Source organism: Aplidium turbinatum, chromosome 3 (genome assembly GCF_918807975.1).
Source record: "Aplidium turbinatum chromosome 3, kaAplTurb1.1, whole genome shotgun sequence".
NCBI lineage: Eukaryota > Metazoa > Chordata > Ascidiacea > Aplousobranchia > Polyclinidae > Aplidium > Aplidium turbinatum.
The window spans coordinates 13,143,862-13,159,341 of record NC_137474.1 but is presented as its reverse complement, the minus strand read 5'-3'; the positions used below and the strand labels follow the sequence as shown (position 1 = coordinate 13,159,341).

The following is a 15,480-nucleotide window of genomic DNA, read 5'->3' as shown; positions in this document are numbered from 1 at the left end:
GGTTCAGTTGGTCTGCTACTATTCGGTGAGTCCGATTCGGTGAGTTCGATTTGGTGAGTACGATTCGGTGAGTTCCTAACCCTAACCAATAGCCCCTAACCCTAAAACGGCAATGATAATTAGGCTACGGTACCCAATAATTTAAAAAAAAAATTAAAAAAATCCCCCGTTAAGGGATCGGACTCACCGAATTGGACTCACCGAAACGGGCCATTCCGTGATTCAGTAGTGCTCCAGAGCATTGTGGTTGTGTCTTGGCAGCAGCTGATATATGTCCTTTTGCTGCTTCCAATTGTCTGGTGTGTTGCCTTGTTGCATCTGTGATCGCAGTGTCCTGTATGTTATCTCAGTAGGTTCAAAATAAAACATATCATAATTATTATTCTCAACCTTAATCATACCACACAGATAATTGCATTTAGTTTCTTTTTTTAATTTTTAGTTTCATCTGAAGCTCTGGTCACTAAAGGTTGTTTGCTTGTAGAACTTGCAAAAATGTTTTTCAACGTTGTATCTTTTTCAAGTGCCTTACAAGTTAGGTTAGGTCATTGGTTGTGATTTTAAATTTCAGAAACTAAGACTACTAGTTTGCTACTCTTGCTTGACTTCTTTGCAGTTAAGTGAACAATGTTATCCCTAAAATAGAAGAAGCATTGACGCTGTTGTTTTCAAAGTCAAACTATTATCAAATGAATCATTAAACAGTGAGTCTCTGGAATATTTACTTGCTTTACAAGGACAAAATTTATTAATCGCATACCGGTTAAATGCATAAACTGTTTTATAGCATAAGATTTCTAAATCCCAAACCCTACAGCAGGGCTACTCAACTGGCAAAACGCGGTTCGAATCCGGACCTTCTGGGTGTTGAAGGTGGACCTCGGGCTTCTGGAAGAATAACCTCATTGCCACATTTTAGGACCTCTTTAAACAGATTTCCATTAGAAAAAGCAATTTTTTGTGATTATCCAAGGAGCTGGGGGCTTCTCCCCTAGACCCCCCCAACGCTTTGCCGTCTTTTCTGATGTGCGATCCACACAGCTACACTACAAAGAAACACAATACATTTTTTTCCTTTTATATTTCTTTGTTTGTGAGACAAAAATCCAAGTTGTGTTACATACTACCTGAAAAGTGTTTCGGTGCTTGTAGGCAACTGGTTGTTTAATTTTCGTGGTTGCATATGAAGTATTCACCGGACCGCAAAAATATTCAACTTGTCAAAATGGACCTTTGCTAACATTAGTTGAGTAGCCCTGCCCTACAGTAATTAAATCACCTGAATAAAATAATTGCATGTGTCAGTTAAATAGATAAAAATTCTCTTGGCAAATGATTATCCAGTTTTATCTGTATCAGGAGTTTTTAAAGGAAGCTGGTTTGGTTTTGTTGGTTTTTCAACACTCTTTTGAAAATATATAAATCAAAAAGAATAGTTCCTTAACGGTACTTGAATATCGCTCCTTCTCAACGATACTGGTATAGTTAGCTTTTAAAATAAATGAAATAGAAAACTTCAATGCAATATGTTTCTGATAGATCAGCGTACAGCATGTTAGTCTAGTTGTTTTGAGGGATTATTATATATGTGCAGACTAAATACTTTGTCACTATACCGGGAGCTAGTTTATTATCAATTTTATGCTTACTAAATTTTGCATGCTTTTTTTTGATTTTTTATGCCATCCTTATTGCGAGAATTGAAGTACAATAGCGTTTATGATGATTGCATTTCACCTACAAAACCAAATAAATTAACCTGTTGGTGTTTGTTTATTAATTGAATCAATATTTATCATCAGAATGGGAAAAGCTCTTCTGAAACTTAACCCTGCAGGCTTCTATGCATCTGCAGATTTTGAACTACAACTTGATCTTGATATCGAAATAAGATGCTTTAAGTTTCTTCTTGTAATTATTGTTTTTTGCTAAAAACTGTTTTTTTGCAGCTCTCCACTAGATGCATTTGAGAAGAGCTGTCATTAAAGTATGCTGCTCAGCTTGGTATCTCAGTGGTCGCTTGATCTTATACAGTTCTGTGTTTCTTTGTTGTCTAAACAAAGTGTTCTTGATTTGTATGAATGTAATGCACCAATCAACTATCTTTCTTGCGTGCTCTGTTTAAAATTTTCAACAACTTAGGCAACCAAGTGAAATGATAACAGTTTATGCTTTGCATTAACTAAAGTGCCATAAGAATATTGATCCTTCTGTATCAATATGTATGGAATTTACGCATACCTTAGTGGTGTTTGCAAGTTCTGCTTAGGTAAATATTCTCTAGGTTTATACAGTATTAAAAATTGAATACTGACGAAATCCAAGACTCTTTGAACATTGAAATGGACAAATCTTTAACCATGAATTTATGTCAGTGTGTTAGATCACTCTTATGCGGTTGATATTCAGCTATATGATTATGCTAGTTTAAAGCTCAAAGTTATTTCTTCACTTAATGCATGTATGCCAAATTGCCCCAGAGATGTAACAAAATAGTTATTCATTTTACATCCTATAGTAGTTTACCGAAATCAACAGATTTCAAACAAAAAATAGTTGGCATTTTTTGATAAAATTCCACTGAACACCTTCACTCTTTTTATGTGTTTCTAATCCTGGAGGTAATGTGCAAGAGCCGAATAGAGGCTCATCTTAATGCTTGATGTGAAGACAGTATTGTAGTAATGGCAAGGTTACAGTGTTGATGTTGCGAGATCGCTACTTGGGCAAGTGTGTGGCACAGCTGCGACCATAAAAAGGGTGATGTTGAATTAGGTCACTTAAGAGAATTGAAACCTTTCTTCGTTGAGTTGATTTGTGGTTATTTTGTGCATATTGTAGTTTTGCCAAACTGCTTGAAAATTGAGCATTAAAGCTACAGGTAATTGAATTATATCATTCATTTACCAGTTAGACACTTCCTTCCAATAACACCGCAGTGATGTTATATAAAATATGTCAGGCAAGTTGTTTCAAATTCAAAGGAAGTGGTTGTTGATACATCACCTGACTCCAAAAATATCTATCCATTGCTTGACATAAGAATATGTAATGTTATGTTTTAATTTGTTCTTTTTTAATAAATCAAAATCAAATAATGTGGAGAAATTTCGTATTTCAAAAGGTGTGATGTAATTCTGGGCCTTCAAGGGCCTTGTTTTGTTTAAATTTTACTTGTGTAGTGAGCACCGTACTGGTAGATATTTTTTATGCTTTTTGCCACAGGGAGGCTGAAAGAAAATATGTGCAATTGCAATCTTAATCAGCGTCTACATGAAAAAGCAAATAAATGCTTGAACCATATTGTCGTCTCTTAGATACAGACTAAGTGCTAGATACTTTTATGTTTATCTTTTGAGAAGATGGACCTCTTGAATTCCAAGTCTAGTCTAGAACAACAAATGAAAGAGTCGTTTCTTGCGACTGGTTTCATTTTACTTAGAGTCTTTAGACTCAGTGTGATCCTTTGAACGCACCGTAACTATTTATAGTTTTTGAAACTTTGCAATATCTTACAATTTGTTTTCATCACATTAATGCAACAACGTCAAGGTCACGTGACTTGTAAAATTACATCATGTGAGAAGGATGTCAACCTTTTCACTGTAAGCTGCAACCCTCTGAGTCTGAGGCAGCCATTTAGTTGACCCGCTAGAATTGTTGGAACCAGTGCCCCAGACAGCAAAATACGTCATTTTTGCATTGTAAAAATGACGTATTTTGCTGTCTGGGCCATTGTCTTAGCTCCGCGATGTTTGTACCTTACCACAAATCTTCACAACCTTTCTGATGTTCGGAAATAGTTTTTATTTAACTTGTTATGTCTTCTCAGCGGAGCATCTTGCACCATCATTTGGGATGCTGAATGTTCACTGTTCAGCACTGAGTTGAGTTTCCACAAACCTTCCATTGTGTTTTTGTCGTGACGCTTGCTGTTGGGATTCAGCACATAGTTTTTTTAATTGCCTTTTTAACCGAACTCTGTTAGTTGAAGTGCTTTGTATTTTCCATTGTTTGGCAAACGCCTTCCAGGACAATTCATTTCTGTATTTCCGCCTTACTGCCTAAAAAAAATACAGCCGATGCAAGTATGACCTGACCTGGAATCGAACCAGGGCTTTCCATAAGCAACTTCATCAACGCCAATCTGTTGCTTGCTGATGTGACTTCTGTACGAAATCGTCGCGCACACTTTCGGAAAAATAACGTGATGGTGTGAAGACGTAGCGTGGGTTTGGGAATGATTGTGTTGTGCGTTAGCCACTGGTGCAAGTGTGCAGCGATATAATTTTGCATTTTTTTACAACAACGCAGATGCTCTAAGTCAAATGTCTAAATACACTGCAACAACAACGTACTGTATGAAACATATATACAACGTAATAAACACAAAGACAGCAAATCTGTCGTTTTTTACATTGATTCAGCGTCTGCAAACTTTGAATCAATGCAAAAAATGTCTGATTTGCTTTCTGGTGAGTCTTAAAAAACTACACCTCGCCATCTGGCATCGATTTTGAGGAGTTGCAAGAAAAAATGCTTTTTACCAGGGTTGAATTTTGTGCTTGGTTCAAAAACCGACATTAATCCATTAACTCTTTCGTTTTCATGGTCAGTAATCTTTGATTTGGTACTCTTAAGAGGCGTTTTTTGTCATCGATGACGTCATTTACGAATCATAGTTTAATTTTAAGTTGGATAAAAGGAAAACGTCATAGCTTATTATGTTTACACGATGTCTGCGACCAAAAGGTCACGAACTGACAGAAATGACAACGAAGAGAGATGCCAATCAATTTCTTTTGAAGTGCTTTTTTGTGCTTTTTGAAAAGTTATTTTCTTTTTTGTTTATTCCTTGTCGTGTTAAAAACGTCAAAAGATACCAGTTTAATAGCAATGAAAGAAATGGCATCCCTGAAAGCTAATTTTGTCACAGAACTTCTTTGAACCTAGTTCTGTTGACAGTCGGCTACTTCAATTAAGCTATTACGTACAATATGTTGATGCATTTTGCATATTAGACTGGTAGAGTGAAATTTAGCTCGATCAATCTCTTTCTAGTGTTGGCCGACGTCATATGCTCAACTACCAATGAGACTTTCTATTGACATTTAACTTTTTACTACGTCACGCTAAATGTCTTTCACCTTGGTTTCAGAGTAAAGCTACACAAATGAAACTAGTGTAAATTATGTAACCGGTATTGTTAGAAGAAAAGATCCCTTTGGTGTTTCACAAGAGCAGAAGATATTTTAAGGTAAAAATGTTAAGAATATCAGTGCTTTTGCCATTACCGTTTGAAGTGTATATTTGTTTTTAAAGTTTTTTTTGGGTTGGCTGGCGAGTTGCTGCTTACAGCTGACACTATCGGTAGTTCGTAAGCAGTAGCAATGTTACATCATTTAGATGGTATTTAATTGCCTTTGGTCACAAAAAAATCACTGATAGCACAATATTGTTTATGAGTAGGGAACGAACTTCAATATATCGATGCCATTGGTGATAAAACTACTGTCGCTCGCTTGTAGTTGTGCCGGCGGTCAGAGAATACAATTTTTGCAAATTACAAAATGTCTTTAAAAAAATCAAGTATTTTAGGAATTTGCACAGAAAAATTAAAACGTTTTGAAATCAAAGAGAAAGGTTTCCCATTCCATGTAAAAGCTTTTTGAAGTTTTCATATTTCTACAAATTTGTTAATATTTTCTTCCAACAAAAGTTAGCCTGGTTGTGCCTTATTTCTACCTCCTTCAGAAAACGAAAACATTCTTCCAAACACGTTTAAAAACTGCTCGTCTTGTTTCACCAGTAAAGATGGCCGTGGTGCTTATCCATGAGATGTTAAATTTGAAGAATGTTACAATTGTCGCGTGGTTACTGCTAGATTATTTTGTCAGAAAACACTGGAACTCATACCCGAGTTCAAACCCCAGGCCATAAATTACTCATCTCTGGCCGACTTGGGATTCTGCCTGACTGAAGAAGTCAGTGATACTCGGACGCCGAAACGTTAGGGCTGCAACCGTTGAAACGATTGATAAGTTTTTCTTCAACTTTTAAGCTTTTGTTTTATCTATCAAAACGTAATAAACACTGTGATGACGGAATTATAGTGACGTCACAGTAATATGACATCACGCGTACTATTTCATGTAGTGTATTTAAAAAATTCTATGCTTTTTGACTTGTTACTGATATGTCAATCGGTTTCACTAGCGGTTTTAATAATTACTTCTTAGTCACGAAAAGTTTTTTAATCTTTAATTGTAGCAGCTGCTAATTATCCTGCAATTTGCATATCCAATCGTACAAAATAGTGCCATTATTCAGATTAGATTCAAAAATATAAAAATTTATAATAATGGATAGAAAGCGGTATTTTTGCATTATTCTTACGAAAAGCAGCTTATGTTTTAGTTCGTGCCTTGAAATGCTTTCCAACATAGGCTACCATAGCTTTCAGGACCATTTATTCCAGACAGAAATACTTTCCTATTTGTAGAAAATATGTTTATTTCAAGGACTGAATTGGAAACACCAATGTTTTGCTCGTAAATCGGAAGGGACCGAAAAGGTCAAAGCAGTTATGCAACAACAACGTTTTTTACAGAGGCGTGTCTTACGAACTAGGCTTGATTTTAGAATATGTTTTCTTTTAAACCGTCCTCATTTGCAAGCAATGTAAGTAAACCTATTGAAGTAACCAAATATTTTGGTACAAACTGTGACAGCTGTCGAGGATAACAGTTTTGTTGCTACTATAGCGTGAGGTCTACCCCAAGACAGCAAAATCTGCCATTTTTATATTAAATTCAACGTCTGCAGACCTTCCATCTCGCATCCATGGCCTAAATAGATGTTTGACTTCAAATTACAAAAGTAAATTTTTGCTAAGGACTTTTTGCTTGGAAGATTTATTTCTATTTGCTCAGAAAATGACTTTCTTTTATATTTACATTGTATCCTATCCTGCTTTATAATTGCGTTGCTCAGTGCTGAAAGTAAATGATAAAACACAATCATAGATTCCACAATACAGTAGATTTCGAAAACAAACATACCGACCTTCATTTCAGTCCAACACTTTAATTTACCGTTTTCTTCCAATAGAATATTATGTACATCGCCATTGCTAATTTCAAATGGACATTAAACTAATCAAAAATTATTGCAGTGCCCTAAATGCAACGGAATCTGATTTTTCAAAGGAGGTTGATACATTTTTGGATGGTCAGTTGCCAAGTTTTCGAAACTGCTTTCCTTTGGTGAATGTTTACTTGAAATAAATTTATTTCAGTCTGAAGCCTGCCCCAGCTATGAGCAAGCTCTTCACTAGCTAGTAAAAGTTGAACGTTGAAACTATATAAAAAATTATAACGTTTGCTTGTTGGGTTGTGCAGGACGTAACCAATAAACAAACAATGTATAAATAATTTTGATACATAAACTTTCACTGAATAACCCGAAGGGGTAACATCGTGCAATTTGGGAGTATATCAAACGTAGCAGACAAGTCGGTTGGTCGAGTGTGGGGGGTGCTCATATGGAAAATAGTATTTCTCATGCACAAAGCTTAACTGTTCAACAGATCCTTACCCTTACTTTTTACCAGCGCCAACGAATTATGTTGTCTAAAAAGTCATTTGCCACCACTTTCCCTTTGAGATTTTTTTGTCACAATCCCAACTTACAAATTCTGATTTTTTTAATTGATTCAATTTCTCAGATAAATGTTGGATCCCTGCAAACACAACAAATCCTGTTGGTCGCCATGTTTTCTCACTACATGCGTACTAGTTTGGTTTTATTGCAATGTGGTTAAGCATTTGCATGTAGAACAGGATTTTCCACAATGTTGCGTCTGAAAATCTTATGGATTAAAATACTCGACTCCGACCTGTTAAATTTGCATCAACTCAACTTAACAAGGCGTAATAATTGTGAAATATCCGACGCTTTTTACGTTTTTTTTTTTTAAGTGATTGAAAGCCGATATGTGACCTTCGATAAACGAGCTGGAGGTCGTTGCTGTTTTTGTCGATTCCCCAGACGCATTCCAGAATTCATGTTACAAGAAATTCCGACTTTTCCGTGTGTCCTTTTTCTTATTTCGGCGATAATTTCACACGAAAATGTCCATAAACAAACACACTGAGTATTTGCCAACCAAGCTTTTAAATTGACAAGGATTTCAAACTTTCTAATTATGTCTCATTTTTTTACGTCCAACGTTAGATAACGTCTAATTTAGGTAAACTTTTTGACCACATGTAGTCATCATGTGACAAAATCTGTGGTTTCCGATAGACTTATACTTTGAGGAAGCATCATAAGCATTTCTTTTACACCTTCTATTTCGAATAAAAAATTTTCATTGGTTTCAAGTTTAAAAAACAAGAAACAACCGTCAAGTTTTTCAAGAAAATTATCAGCAGTTTGGTTTGTTTTATTTACTTTTTTTGACAACGCTTAAAGTAATGTATCGCTTCAGCATACGCCCGGGAATACCAACCAAGGCCGAAAACGTTGTTTTAAAAATATTTAATTTTGATACCATGGAGATATTTCCACGGCGGTTTTGATTTTCTCATGGGAGTCAAAAATACACAACATCAAATTGCTTCGTTAAAATATCGAATCGTTCTGTTGTAAACCATACACAGTGAATTGAAAAAAATTCATCACGCTATTTCGTTTCCTTTCTGAAATTAAAACTGATTTAAGCTGTTCCAGTTTAAGCTTTCCTAAACAACAGCCAAGATAACCGCTTTACAATAATCTAACTTTATGATTGAAACCGATGAAAGGTCCATAACAAAGACATTTGGTTTTCAAATCTTCAAGGACGTTTGCTTTTAAATTAACGTTCATCGGACGAAAAGCGACATATTTGTCTGAACTTTTATTCACCGGTCTTAGCCGTGGTCCCAGTGCCAAATTTTCTGTATTTTTTGAAGCTATTGATGAGGTCTTTGAGTTATTTGATACGCAGACCTGAAAATAACACCTTTTCGTTTTTAATTTCAACTCAATTGAATATTCTCTGTGCTTTTGTTAACATTTTGTTTGTTGTTGATGTATTTCTACAGTGGCAAAGTTTTTTTCGTATTTTGTAACCCACTTAATGAGCGAATAAAGTTTAACAATAGGTCTCGCCCGATCGTCACCCGAGAAACCACAACGCTTGTTTTTTAAGCTCAAACATTTCTCAAATTTCCTACTCTCGTTTTATTTCAAAGAAATATCGAAACAGTTTTCTTGTCCTGAACAACAATTTTTTCAATCGTCACATTCAGAGGACAAAAAGTTTTCGTTTGCTTGAGAGACTTTTGCGATCAGGGTTGAAACGAAATATTTCTCAGTGGAATATTTATTGCAGTATATTTCGTCTTTATAGCGTCAGTTAAAGTTGATTTAATGAAGCTAACACATATTGTGGACTAAGAATGTGGTTTTTCATATGAAAAGGCAATTTGCTGGTCTTTCATTTGTGACAAAAACGCCTTTCAACTAAAAACCTATTCTTGTATTGTTGCTTTTAAGCGTTTTTTTTTCTTCTTTGTATTAAACTTCTTTCACCGTTTTGTAAGGTTTCAAAAATCTACGGAAAATCTTACTGAAAGAGCTTGCTATTTTTTGGGCGACCACTATGCTTTTTTAAACTTTTATCTAAATATTTATCCACCTCTGCTTCAGACCAGTCTGACTCAATTTGTTTGCTTAAAGTATTAGAATTCCATTTTGGGTTGCTTCAATATTTCATGAAGCAGACAGCCAACTTTGAATTATTGTGATTTATTGTCCACGATTTTAATCAGAGATAGGCTAGTTATTAGTTCAGGTGGTTCCGTTAAACATGGCTTATGGTAATATACATCATTATCTCCAGTTCAGTCTGGATTGTTGCCTATTTTTCACTTAGTACCAGTCCTGTCGAGTCTGTAAAAGCTGTAGCAACTTTGAAAGAAAATTTGATACTGTTGTGTAGTTTCTCTTTTGTGTGGACTCTACTTTTGAATATGTCGCATGTACGGTATGTAAAATTCGGTGTCAATTGCTATGGCTTCCTGTGTGCACAAAAAGCGTTATTGCAGAAAGGGTTTTGCGAATCGCTGATAAAACAATAGGCTATGTTTAGTAGTTTCGTTTTGCTGTTTCAGGCAGATGATCATCTGGTGTTTTCAGAACCAGGCAAACTATTTTTAGTTTAACTTATATAAAAGTTATTGATAATGTTCGCTCAGAAAAGCAGTTACTTCCTTACTGGAAAGGAGAGTTGACTTAATAGTCCAGTTTTGTGGTTGCTTGTTTTTCTCGTTAAAGTTAAATTTGTTTTTTGAACGGTTATGGAGAAGTCGCTTTTTGATGCATTTTTTAATTGCATCCGCCATCCATACGAATAATTGCAACGAACATGATTTAGAATTACTACCTCATGGCTTTGACATTCAAAGCATTGTGTTTTGCCTTTGGTGCAGTGGAGTTTAAGTTTCGTCGTCTTGGTCATTACACCAACTACGATTTTCGTTTCAAGATTTTTTTTTTAATTTTCTGAGTGCAGCTTTCTTTCTACTTATGAAAAATTTATTTGCGCTTTTTGGAAAGTGTTATTTTCCAAGCATGCTGCACAATTAAACGTTTCATGTTTAGACGTGTAACAATTAGACGTTTTTTTTATTAAGGAAAGTAGGTAAAATGCTTAAAAATGAGATAAGTGAACTACACTAAGATATATTTTAACGAATAAGACTTCAAAAACGAATTAAAAAAAGTGAGATTGGTTCATGCAGTATTTAATTTGTTTAACTTTGTTTGAATATGGTCAAGATACGCAAAAACCATGTATGGTTTCAGTTTTATTTACTACCCAATCAACCAGCCTCGAAAAAGTGTAGCTTTCCCCAAACCTAAACACTATAAGCGTTACAAATTTCACATTGCATCCCGTCCGTTCAGAACAAGCCTCTGATATGGTTAATTTATACATTAAATGCATCATAATTTACATTAGAATATATATTAATTTGCCACGGTTGCGCCTTCGTCACAACTCTTTCTGTCATTGCAAAAGTTTGTTTCATAATCAAAAAAATTAAACAGCATTTTGTTTCATGTTACAAGCTTCATGTTTCAATGGATGCGTCACTAATAGACCTTGCCGACATGTTGTTGGCAGTTTTCCATGTATTAAGTTGTCAACTGGTACTGAAATATAAGTTTAATGTGAAATATAATAATATTAATGTTTGTGTATGAGCATGCTGTTGAACGCAGTGCACTAACGTTTATTTTACGTCGTTCTAAACCAGCAAAGCATGGAAATAGATCACGTTTGCACTTGTAAGCCCATTTGGTGTAGACGAGGCTTTAAAATGAATTCGTATGTTAGTTTGATAAAATGGCATTTTAAAATTTAATTACAGAAAAGTCTAGATTATTTTTCTTAATTCCTCTTTATTTAATCTTTCTGCTGGCATTTCAGTTCGTTTAATCGTTTTATTTCTAATTGGAGGGCCCTAAAATTTAAAGTGGATTTATTTTTAGTCACAGAAAACTCATAGCATATTGTGTATTCACTCCTTTTCTCTTGTTATTGTTTAGCTTTTGTTTCACGTTTTTTCTCCACATTTTCATTTAATTTGCATTACTTCCTGGTAAAATTGTCTTTTGTTTTAACCAGCACTATTTTAAGGCAAGGGTGTTTTTCGTTTCCTACTAAAATATGATTTTGCAAAAATTATGCATTCTAATTCAGCTTATGGACGTGGAAAGTACATAACCAAGCTCGATTGTTTGCTGACCAGTTCATGGAGCCGCTTTTTCTGTCTATTAGTTTAAAGCAAAACCTCTTAGTATCGGTAGGTAGTCTTTATTGAAGCTTTCTGCTTAGTGCTTGTATGTTCGTGTTAAATTTTCAGTCGGGAAAACAAGTAGACTACAGGTTGTGCTGTTTTCACATTTGTCATTGTAACAACTTCTGCGAGCTTTGGTGAAGTATGCTTTGCATACGAGTTATTTTAGAGAACAGCAAAGATTTGTTGCAATGTTGTTTAGCTGAAGAGTGAAAAAAAAACAGCTTCTCTGGACCACTTAGCACTTTCAGATTATTTTTTCAACTTTTCTTGCATTTTCACTTCCGTGATTTTGTACAGAAGGTTGATGTGGCAAATGCAATGGTACAGGCTCTCATGATTACCATGAGGTACAGATGCACTGTATAGCTATTGAAGTTCTGCTTACCAGATGTATCAATCAGTCGCATACTAATGTCTACAGGTTTGGCCAATTTTTTTTTTAATTTTTATGTTCAAACTTCAGGTGATACCTTTGAAAAACTGCCTTTGTTCCGTTCTATCGACCTTTTATAAACCACTGATGTTCATGTTCTAAAAACTAATAACTATGATATAAAACAAAAACATTTCTGAATTCGACAAGAAAAAAATTAGCTAAAGTGTGTTCGTAATTCAGGTATGAACCAACGACACTAAATTGTGTTACCCAAGTTCCTATGTTGGTTTATTTCAGTGTAAAAGATCGTTTTTTTCCAAGAAACTAAAGGATAGTTCAGTAGAAGTTTGATACGTTTCAAGGGGTTATCAGAAAAATTCACTGTGGTGTAAACAATGCTTATGGAAGCTCGCTTTTCTGTTTCGTTTACTTTAAGAACACCGAGTTTTGGGACCAGTTGGCTAGCCTGAGTTCGCCAAAGGTACCTTTTCATGTCAGAAAAAAAAACAGTCTAACACGTGCAAACATAAAGTTGGTTTCTTACTTGTAGTCATGATTGCAAGTAGAACTCAGCTAAAGTATTTTGTTGATAGCAACATCTTTTCTACAGGTGTTATCCAAGTACGTTTTCATGTGAATGAGTCAGCATAGAATCATTTCATTAAAATAGTTCAGAAATGTTTTATGCGACTAAAATAAAGGTTTAGTTTATTTTTAGACAAAACTGGTGGATGAAAGCGTCGTTTTCCCATTTTTGATCAAAGATTGAAGAACCCCATCTAGCTAAATCCACCTGTGACGTTGAATCAGCGGCAACAGGACGGCTTTGCTACCTGGATGGTCTTCACTATTAACTCGATCTTTCGCCAGTGGCAACATGTAAGACATTCTCGTTTGTTTCTGCTAGACTAGATCCTTATAAAAAATGGGTCACCATCCTCAGTGTCGTCATCAATTATCGTGGGAGGTCAGAGTAGGCAATGTTGTTATGTGACCGCTAATTTCCAGCCAGCAAATGTGCTATTGTTACATCGTTTTAAATGTTGCCAGACAGTAATATGATGTAAAAATGACGTTTTGATAACTGGAAATTAGATGTAGCAAGCGGCTAGCTAGCATCCTCACTTTTTTGGTTTGACAGTATTTTCAAGTTTACAGTAAAATTCTCTTGTCAGCCAACCACCATTCAAAGAGCGTCGGTTTTTATTTTTAAACTTTGATCCTACCAAAGCTAGGAAGTCAATTTACGTTCCCATCTCCAAACATGTGTTGAGTCTTTTTGCCCAGACAAACTTGCCTACTCTTGGTGGGTGTGGAACCGACTCCCTTTCAATCGTCGGTCACACACCCTTACCACTAGGCCGCGCAACCAATAGCTGTCAAAATACGTGGTTCTCTCGTGGCTGTATGCAGACATTTCCGGCCAGCAGAAGCTTGCAGATTTTACACCATTTCAAAGTTGCTAGACGTAAAAAACAGTAAATTCCCCCTGGCTTGCTTTGCCCTTCAACTAAGCGTGGTAGTGCTAGTGCCATACCTTGCTGAATTTTTGTTTTTGAGTGATATTGGGATGTAATAATATGCTTTTGGGTCTAGTCTTGATTTCATATTTTGGTTGCGACATTTAGTTGTTGGTAAACAGTTTAATCATGTTGTTTCAATGATAAACATTGCTCTTGTAATATATTCAATTATTCATAGGTGATGAAATATGGGTTGAAATGTTGCCATGCAGTGGAGAGTGTGGTGATATTACCTGCCGCGGAATACAAACTAGTTCGTTCCATTGAACGACATTGTACACCTATTTCAACACATGAATACTAGTTTTCCCAGCAGCGTTATTTCGCTCATATATTTATTTGCATCCATTACAAAGTTTGCGTTGCATGGCCGAGTGGTGAGAACGTCTGCCTGTCGATCAAAAGAACCTGGGTTCGATACTCCTGGAGAGCACCTGGTAAAATACTTTATGATATGCTTAAAAGTGGAATGGCGGTGGATCGCGCAGCAGATAAGGCGCTTGCTTTGCAATCATGCAATCCTGGTTCGACTCCCAACTTAAGCTGATTGTTGAAAAACACCGCTCACTTCTACCCAGGGTGTAATAAATTGGGGGGCGTAGTTGCTGAAGGAAAGGCGGCCGAGAGAAAGGAACTGGCCACCCTACTCATTAGTGCCGAAGGCTTAGTATAATGAGAACCTTATCTTCTCATCCCCCGATGCTTGGATCAAGTAAGGGCTTCTCACCATTACCATTACCAAAGGTGGAGCAGAGGTTGGCTACCTTTTCTTCCAGTTCTTTTTAATGAAATACTCCAACCACAGCCTGGACACCAAAAATAAATTTACTAAGGTTGAACTAGACAGAGCATTGCTTTTTACTTTTCTTTTTCATTCCATGATTCAAGTACAGGACGCTACTTTTATTTGAAAACGTGGTAAAACCTTGTTTTATCATTGTCGACAATTGCTGCTAAAAGAATTAACATCGTTGCCACACCTCGACATAAACCAAATCGTAACAGATTAATGGCGTCAGTTTTGGCTGCACTAGTTGCAATGTGAAAACAGGTTGCATGACTCTCCATAAATAACAATTTGCAAGAAACTGAAAACACAGACTTATACAGAAAAAAGAACGCCACGCATTATTTACCTCTCGGCTTATGAAGAAAATTTTCATGACTTGTTATTTCTATGAAATGCAACACAAAAGCAGAAAATCGATTAGTAATACCGTCTAGCTTCTTTACTCGATTTTTGTTGTTTTCCGAGTTGCTTCCTGCAGAAAGCATGGCTAGCAAAGAATATTTTAAATGCAAGAAGAAAAGTAGAAACTGTTTAAATTTTAACAACGTGCCGCTCCGTATTTACTGGTTGCAGATATATTTTAATGTATTTTTGCAATTAAGTTAAGAGTTTGTTTGCAATTAAGTTTAAAAGCCTTTTAATGCATCTTTCTTGTACACAGAAAAGAAAAAGCCCACTTTTAAATCATTTAAACTTCATTTGCTGCCGTCGATAATTAGGTGATTGTCGCTTTCTTTTATTTGCCTGCAATTTGCTCTAAAGTGTATCCAGAAAACTTAACTGGCAGGAAAGGTTACTTTGGACAATCTGCATTTGCCTTCTAACTGTCTGGTCACAAGAATCAGCTACTCTCCGACAACATAGGTTTTTTAATAGTTTTGTTTATGCTTCTTGCTCCGTAGCCAGAGAGTAAAAGTTAAGCTTTCAACTCAAGGT

The 15,480-nt window shown here is 35.7% G+C and overlaps 1 long non-coding RNA gene across 1 annotated transcript; it reads left to right on the top strand.

Moving 5' to 3' along the window:
- The first annotated feature begins 5,156 nt into the window (after positions 1-5,156).
- LOC145766268 (uncharacterized) lies at positions 5,157-14,064 on the top strand. The gene is made up of 3 exons (XR_014288697.1): positions 5,157-5,257; positions 12,950-13,110; positions 13,933-14,064. It is a non-coding gene; the product is annotated as an uncharacterized LOC145766268 (long non-coding RNA).
- The last annotated feature ends 1,416 nt before the right edge of the window (positions 14,065-15,480 follow it).